The following is a 9,125-nucleotide window of genomic DNA, read 5'->3' as shown; positions in this document are numbered from 1 at the left end:
GAAGGACACCAATGGGGAAGCCTGAAAGAACTAAGCAGAGATTTCAGTTCTTGCCCATCAGAGGAGAGACCGAGCTTGGAATCTCAGTCCTGCCAAGTTAGAATGGCTTGGTAAATTCCTCAGGAAGCACTGAAATTCCAAAAGAACTATGTCTTAAGATTTTATTGCCTGCTAGATCAACAATCAATACTTTTCTGAGGAATCAGAGTTCTTAAAAATTATCATCTACAATTTACAGCAGAAAAATTAAAATTATTAGACACACAGAGAAACAGGAAAATATAATCCATATTCAAGAGGAAATCAGTGAAAAGAAATAGACTTGAGGAGACCAAGATACGAGGTTTAACATATAGGACTTTTAAGGAATTAAAGGAAAAAATGATCACAATGAATGAACAGATGAGGGCTCTCATAGAAATATAAAAACTATAAAAAATGAAATAAAAATTCCAGAAGTGAAAAGTAGAAAACTTAGAAAGATAAATTCATTGGCTGGGTTTAAAGTTTAACAGCCCTAGGAAACTCATACAAGCCCCCAAACTATTGCTTCCAGAGTCAAGATTCTAGGACCAAATAATGGTCTTTGCCTTAAAATTCCATGATCTTTCTATCACTGTAATGCTTTAGTTTTTTATTATTATTATTTAAATGCTAGTTATCCTGACTTTTTATTCATTGGGTCTAAATCATTTTATGCAACTTTCCTTACTAGACATGTTTCTGAATGATCGCATGCAATATAAAATTATATATTCAATTATATTTAAAGAAACCTTATTGACTTTCCCTAATGTTTAAGAAAGGAAATTGGATAGAAGGCAACTAACCTAACAGCTGTGGTTATAAGACTGTGACTACTATAATTGTCAGTGTGCACTCAAATTTTGTTAATTTTTCTAAGTATTACTCACAAGAAAATTTAAAGATATTCTCCTATCTTGTAGCTCAATGTATTCAAAAACAGAGTGTAAAATCAACTAATATACTAGTATTCTGTTTTGACAAGGCAATTAAAACTTCAGCACAAGCTGAATCTAAGAATATGGGAATTTTCTCAGTTGAGTCAAAGATTTAAAATCTGACTGGATAGACATGGTAAGAAGGGGGAAACACTTTGCAAGCATTTTTACATGAATATAAAGAAAATTTCTGGATTTCTTAAAAGATTTATTTATTCATTTGACAGAATAAGCAGGGGAGCTGCAGGGGCAGAGGGAGAAGCAGGCTCCCCGCTGAGCAGGGAGCCCGATGTGGGGCTCAGTCCTAGGACCCTGGGATCATGACCTGAGCTGAAGGTAGATGCTTAACCGACTGAGCCACCCCCTCTGGATGTGTTTTATTTCATGTTCATAAGCCGAAGTAGCACCACCTTAGCTTCTTTTCTTGGGGATGGGCAGACTGAAGAGTACTCCTCAGTTTTGAAATGTTATACATGTAACTCTTTGCTTATAGATATTGGCACTAGAAAAGGAAAAGAAATGAAAGAAGAGTCTGAGGCCTTAAACACAACACTCATGTCAACTAGATACTGGAATGAAAAAAACAGGACAATCATATCATCATTTGAAGCAGAAAGGACACACAGCATTCCAAAGAATGATTGAAAAGGATGTAAAATCATATGATTGGATACCTTCATTGTCTCTGAAAACAAAAGAATAAATAACAAGTGGCCAGATAGAGAACATGAATTTTCATTCTAGTACTATTAATAACTAACTTCACGACTCTGGGCAACAACCTTAATCTTTTTGCCCCTTTGTCTCCTCATCTATAAAGTGAAGCAGGTAGGTTTGTTAGATCATCTCCAAGTCCTTTCAATGTTCTTTGATTCCATGAGTTTTCATAAAAATAGTAATTTTCCCAGAGTGGTTTCTGGATAAGGGCTGGTGCTCTCTTTCTGTCTGATTCATGTAAAAATGTATGTAAGGGGGTTTTCAGTCAACATTCAAAACAATGAAGGTGGATTGAATTCATTCTCCACTCATGCCATTTGTTGCCTATAAATTCACAAAGCCTGTAGTGGTTTGTTTCAGCAAAAATATAAAGTAGATATTTAAGGCGAATGCTTAAAGTCCTCAGGCAGCACAGAATTCAGGTTAAGCTTAATGCAAAGAGCTCTGATAGTCATGCCTCACTTTTAGGCTTAAATTTCCTCTGTATCTCTGTGGGGAAATCTTAATTCATAAGCACAGATAAAATTGACAGTAGGTTTAGACGATGTGATTCTGAATAGGGGATGACATGATGTGGTTTATGGAATAGTGAGCTCTGAGAACAAAAAAAAATCTTAGGTTCTAATTCTGGCCCTTACTAACTTTCAAACCATGGACTTCTATGTACTTCTCGGTGAAGTGAGGAACCTGAGTCCACTCATTTCTGTCTCTTCAGTTCCAATACTATGTTCCATTTCAATTTAATTATAAGTTTGGCAATATTTTCTGTGCTGTCATTTGAAATAAAAATTCTGATCCAAATAACTAGTATTTTGTGAGCACCAAATAAAAGCATACAACCACAATGGTGACAAAAGTGGGGAATATTCTGAAGGGTTTGGGATAGTTTCCCCAAGATATAATTTTAGCGAGGAAAGTGAGCTCTATGTACATTCTACACACCAGTCAGCATCAACTGAGCTAACAGCACTAACGTCTCATGGGACGTGTTTGAGTCCTACTTCTGTGCAGCCATTTTATTGCATCCACGGAGTTTATTGATTTTTACTGTATCCATGAAATTGGAGGACTGTTCATCATAACAAAGTAATCTAATTAATCTGGGGAACTTCATTACCCACTGAGGCACAGTATATTTAGGCTTACGTTACATTAATACTGACAATAAAATGATTTAAATGCCATTTTACACATTATTACTTTTTGTGAGTTTACATTTTCATGAAATATTATACAAAACACAGAGCTTACTAAGAGTTAATAGGCTGTATTGGGATAATTTTGCAATATTTCTTCTTTGATAAGCATTGGTTATAAAGTGCCATTCCAAATACTCTGTCAAGTTTCCTCGGTACAGATACATAGATAGAAAAGAACTTCATTTACTTTAGAGACATTGGGACAGAATCTTTAGGGTAAATGGATTCTTGTAATTAAACTCGTTTTGAGCTGCTGTTGGTCATGGTGTTTTAACTTCAAACCCTTGCCTGCATTACGCAGGAATGACTCACTTGGATGCAATGCAGGAGTCAATTGTGCCATTGCAAAATTAGGTTGTGGTAGTTCGTTCATAGGAAATCATTAAGCAAGTTGAGAAAATGTAATTTGCAGGTGAACAATTGTTTCTCATTGGGTGGATAGGAGTGTGTCCGGAGGTTACCCTGGGATTTTCCATTTTACCACCTTGGCTTTTTCCAACATGTTCTTTTTATTCACCTTTAAAAAAAGTAACTTGCCCTTTGCAAGCCTCATTGTTCTATATCGAGTTAAGAAAGGAAAAAAAAAAGTTTTCTAAATACCATGATGACCTAAGTGGTAGAAACACTGGACTAGAAATTCCTCTTGCAGAATCTAAGAGGTATCCTTACTCTAACACTTGAAATGGTCTAACCTCATTCTCTCTCTCTATATATACATATATATATATATACATATATTTCCAACTCCTGGGATGAAACATCCTAGGAGCCCTGACTTGCTTGCTTTCTTGCTGAAAACAGCTAAACATGCTGAGGAAAAATTAAAAGAATTTTCTGAAGTGTCTCAATCATTTGACAAGAAAGTACAGAATGTTCCAGTCAAAAGATAAACACAGAAGATGGCTTATACCTTGAGGGCACAGGTACTCTGAAGTTTTAGTTTTTACAGTTACCTGTTGGCTTGAAGGATGTCAGACAAAACTCGGGGCCTTACGATGGGGAAAAGTTAAAAAGAATTCTCCTGAAGTTGGCACTCAAAGTGTATACTCTCAATTTAATAAGCCAGAAAGAAATCTAACACTCCTTCCACCAATAGTTCTGAAGTGAAAAGCACTGTATCAAAACTTGGGCTATGAGGAAAAAAAAAATCTTCCTTAAGAAGTTATTACTACAAAGAATCACCCACACCACAAGTTTGCAATACAAATCTATATAAGTTTGTTGGTCCAAAACCCCCCCAAGAAACCAAAAACCTCAGAGAGTCTTGGGTTTACACTGTCCCAGGTTCCTTAGAGAAGTAAGTACAATCCTCTCTATAGAAACACACAACTTCATCTCAAGCCTCAAGGAATTTATAAATTCTATGAAACATGAGCTTTCAGGCAAAAATTATGACTTCCCTCTACCCCCTCCACCAATTCACCATAAATGAGAGGCAACAATAAAACAAAGAGAAAAATTACATGCAGAAAGATGTCAGAATATGAGAATTCCATTATATAAATTAAATGCATATAATAGAATCAAAAAATCAGAGGGATTGGCTGTACTAGTGCCAGCTAGCACTGGTAAAAATCAGGAGTATGAACAATGACCAAGCAGATCTTACGAAGAACCAAGTGGAACTTCAATAAATGAAAAATACAATAATTGGTATTAAAAAACTCAATGAAAATATTTGATAGAAAATTATTTTAGTAAAGAGAAAAACAGTGAGCAGGAAGTTAGAATGAAGGGAGATTATCCAGAATGCAGCACTGACAAAAGAGGAAAATAACAACTTTTTATTGGCATTCCAGAAAAGGAAGAGAGAAAAAGATAAATGAGACAGAGGCAATGTTTGAAGTCATAATGGTTGAGAATTTTCTAGAATTAAGGAATGATAGCACCTACAGCAGAACTCCAATTATATCAGAAACCTTATGTATTTCCCTGGATACTCTCAGCCTTATCTATCTCATTGTGCCCAGCCTCTGCTCTGCCTCAGCACTGCCACAGCTGATGCACACTGGGTGGACCGAGGCAGATATTGCCTGCCTCACTGGCTGCTTGCGTGAAATTATCAGCCCCTCACTTTTGGTTGACATTGCACAACCAGACTGATTTTGAAGACTGTCCTCTCTACCACTTTTGACTTGTATGAACTGATATTCTGCAGGATGGGAGAGCTGGCTTTTTGTTTTTGTTTTTGAGAGAGAGACGCAGACACAGAGCAGACGTGGGGGGAGGGGTAGAGGGAGAAGGGGAGACTCACAAGCGGACTCCACGCCCAACACAGGGCCCAATGCAGGGCTCGATCTCACAACCCTGAGGTCACAACCTGAGCTGAAATCAAGAGTCAGAGGTTTAACTGACTGAGCCCCACCATGTGGCCCAGGAGAGCTGGCTTTTTAAGCTATTATCAAAGGAGCTGGATGATTTAACCTGCAAACTCAGACTAATCAGATACAAGAGACAGGAGCAATTTTTACAATTATGCTCCGTCCCCTCTTCCCTCCATGGACTTCTCTGAGGCACTGTTTGGGGGAAAAAATAGCTGATCTGGAGATGTCCTGCGTACTTCAGCAGACTACCTGCTGAATGACTGGATGTCTCACATCGCAATGTCATATGAATTCATCCCCGGAATAGTGATGCATCACCCTGCATTGTTTTCCCATCCTTCCCGGCCTCACCTGCTTTTTCCCTTACTCTTTCTATTCTGGGGTATTGCCTCCCAAATAAAGCATGACTACTTAATATAGGTGTGTTCCAGGCTCAGACTCTTTTACTAGAGCACTGGGACAAAGATACCATTGAATCCGAGGCCAGATTCAAGAATAAATACACAGCCAGATGCATCGAAGTAAAACTCCAGACACCCAAGACATCGGGAAAAAATCTTAAAGGCAACCAGGAACAAATGATAGACTAGCTTTAGAGAAGCAACAAGTGTGATAACAAGTGAGTTCTCAAAAGAAATAGAGAAAGACAGAAGAAAGCCAATATGATACTCAAGGTTCTGAGAGTAAATACCTGAAAATTGGGAATATATTCCAAGAAAAGGGACCAACTAAAACTTTTAAAACAAATAAAAAGTGAGAGAGATTGCCACAAACAAACCTCACCAGCGACAATTGCTGTGTTTCTCTGGCAGAAGGAAAATGATCCCGAATGGAAGGTCTGTGGTACAAGAAGGAATAAGAAGCAGCTAAACTAAGAAATATCCAGGTAGGTCTAGATAAATACTGACTTCATAAAACAACAATACTAATGGCATGAAGAATAAAAATAATACACACAGCAGTACTAAAATATACAATGGCTCTATCATATTCATAAGGAATTCTGGACATCGGAGAAAGTGCAGGTATTTAAATTTTTGGAAGGAGGGTAAAGATGCTGATTGAGGGTAGAGATGTCTAGTTGGCCATGTTACACCCAGAAGAACCCAGATAAAATGACTGCAGCTTTCTTACCTGAAATCCATGAGCAAGAAAACACTAGAACAACTTCTTTAAAACGCTGAAACCAATTGAAAGAAACCATCCACCAAGAATTATTGATCAAAAACAAGTTTCTAAATAAAGATGCAACAAAACCATTTTCCAGAAAAACTAAGGTTGAGAGAATTGGACACGAGGGTTTCTGCACTATAAGACATGTTCCAGCAAGTTCTTCAGGAAGAAGAAACGGGATAATGGTGGTAACATGATCTAAACAAAGAGATAAACAGTATGGTGAATAGTATATGTAGGGATACATATAAAATGCACTTCTCATTTTCAGAATTTGTGTAAAAGATACTTGACTATTTAAAGCAAAAACATATTTATTATGGGATTTATAACATTTACAAACAAAATGTGATACAAGAAAAGCACAAGGACTGGCAGGAGGAAGGGAAGTATAATGTTCTGAGGTTCTTATGTTTGATGTGAGGTAACAACATATTTTTGGAAGATACATATTGTAAATTTGACAACTACTAAAACACTAAAGCGAAGACTTATTTATAGTCAATAATTCAATGAGTAGAAACTTTCATTTACTATTTTTGCTGCTCTAATGCTTTATGTTGTTCAGTTTACCAGAGTGCACACTTTCTATGCTCCTCCAAATTCAATCTATCCCACAAGCAAAATACAACCACTTAATCCAATGTTCCTAAAATTCTCAACCTATTGCAGTATTAACTCAAGCCTCAAATCTCATCTGGGTCTCATCAGCTCAAAAACCCTAAATCTCACCATCTAAATCATCTAGATTAGTGATGGTTAAGACTTTGGGTGTAATCCATACATGGGGGCAAAGCTTCTGTCCACCTGTGACACTAGAAAATAAGTTGGTTGCCCCCAAAATACAGTGCTGGGCTAGGCACAGGATAACAGGTATAGACATTCTCGATCAAAAAGGGAGCAAATTAAAGGAAAGAGGGAGTTACTGGTCTCAGGCAATTTTGAAATCCATATAGGAAAACCCCATTAGATTTCCTGGCCTGGGAATTATCTTCTGAAGTCTGAGGATCTGCCCTCTGGGCCCACAGCTCCACCCTCGGAGTCATCCTTCACTTTCCTACGAGAGGTAGAGTGTGCTTGAAGCTGAGCAGTTTTATTCGCTTTTCTCCTGCCTGTAGAATTTAGGGAGTCTGAGTTTTCTTTGTCATTTTGTCTTCTTTCTGTCTCTTTCAATGTATGCTGGCAGGGTGTCCACTGACAGACACTCGCCAGATCTTGTGGGTCTCCCACGCGGGGATCATGCGAATTCACTCTTATTTGATGGAAAGATCTCCCACTGATCTTTCCTGGGTAATCCCATCTCTAGTTTTTGCTTCTGCTGAGATGGCTGATGGGTCTATCAGATATGCCTAATCTCTTAAATCTCATGCCTTTGTGTGGCTGAATATTCTGACTTTTCCATCGTTTCAAGGCACCCACAAAGGTTATTCAGAAACACTCTTGGTTTTCTCTTTGGAGCATGCTTCTTCTCTCTCTCTTTTTTTTTAAATAGTAAATCTCCTAATTTAGAATCTTTTATAACTGGAAGGCTGAAAATTGCCCAAATCATCAAGTCCTGGCTTCTTTTTTGCTTAAAGGTTCTTCCCTCAATTTTTCTTTTTCTTTCCTCTCACATTTTGCTTTAGGCAGCAAGAAGAAACCAGTCTACACCTTCAACATTATGCTCGGAAATATCTTCAGCTAAATATCAAAATGCATTGCTTACTAATTGTTAGCTTTCCACGGAACTACAGGACACAACTCAGCTAAGGTTTCTGACACTACCTAACAAGGACTCCCTTTCCTCCAGTTTCCCTTAACGTGTTACTCATTTCCTTCTAAGCCCTTCCTAGTAGTGGTTTAACACACACACCGGCAGTCTACAAGGATTTAGGTTTTCCCTAAAATGATAGAGGATTTCCCCATTGTGCACCTCGTTTCCTTCCGAGACTTCCCCAACAGAGTCTTGAGCGTTCATATTTCTACCAACAGTCTGTTCGAGTCAATCCAGGCTTCTTCTTCTATATCATGTGCCTCCAAATTCCTTCCACCTTTGCCCATTATTCAACTCCAAAGATCTCAAATGTTTAGGTATGTGTTACGGCACTTCCAGGTACCTAAATCTCTATTCATTTCCTATCGTTTCTGTAACACATGACTACAGATGTAGTGATTGAAACCAACACAAATGTATTCTCTTTTAGTTCAGGGGGTCTGAAGCGCAAAATGAGTGTTGCTGAGATAAAGTCAAGATTCTGGCAGGACTGGTTCATCTGAGAGTCTCCAAGGGGAAAATCTGTTTCCTTGCTTTTTCAGCTTCCGGTGACTGACTGCTGTCCTTGGCTTGGGTGTCTTCCTCTCATCCCTCCAATATGTTGCTTCTAGCATCACATCTACTACTACTGGCCTCCCTCTCATAAGAAACTTTGGGACTATATTGGGTCCATCTGGACGATCCAGGAATATCTCCCCATCTTAATTCCCTTAACTTGCTCACATCTGCAAAGTCCTTTTTACTATGTCACATAGCATATTAATGGATCCTGGGGATTAGGATGTGGCCATCTTTAGAGTGTCTTTGTTTATTCCATCACAGTAAATAAAATTAAATACTAAGAAGTACTCAATTTGAAAAAAAAAAGGCAGAAAAGGAAGAAAGAATAGATTAGACGAATAGAAAACAGAAAAATATGGCCTCCAAGTCAAACATTTCCATAATCACGTTACCAGAAAACGGTCTAGACTCCCCAAATGTAAGGGCAGAGAATATC

The sequence above is a fragment of the Ursus arctos genome, unplaced genomic scaffold (assembly GCF_023065955.2).
Source record: "Ursus arctos isolate Adak ecotype North America unplaced genomic scaffold, UrsArc2.0 scaffold_30, whole genome shotgun sequence".
Taxonomy (NCBI): Eukaryota; Metazoa; Chordata; class Mammalia; order Carnivora; family Ursidae; genus Ursus; species Ursus arctos.
This window is presented reverse-complemented; position numbering follows the sequence as displayed.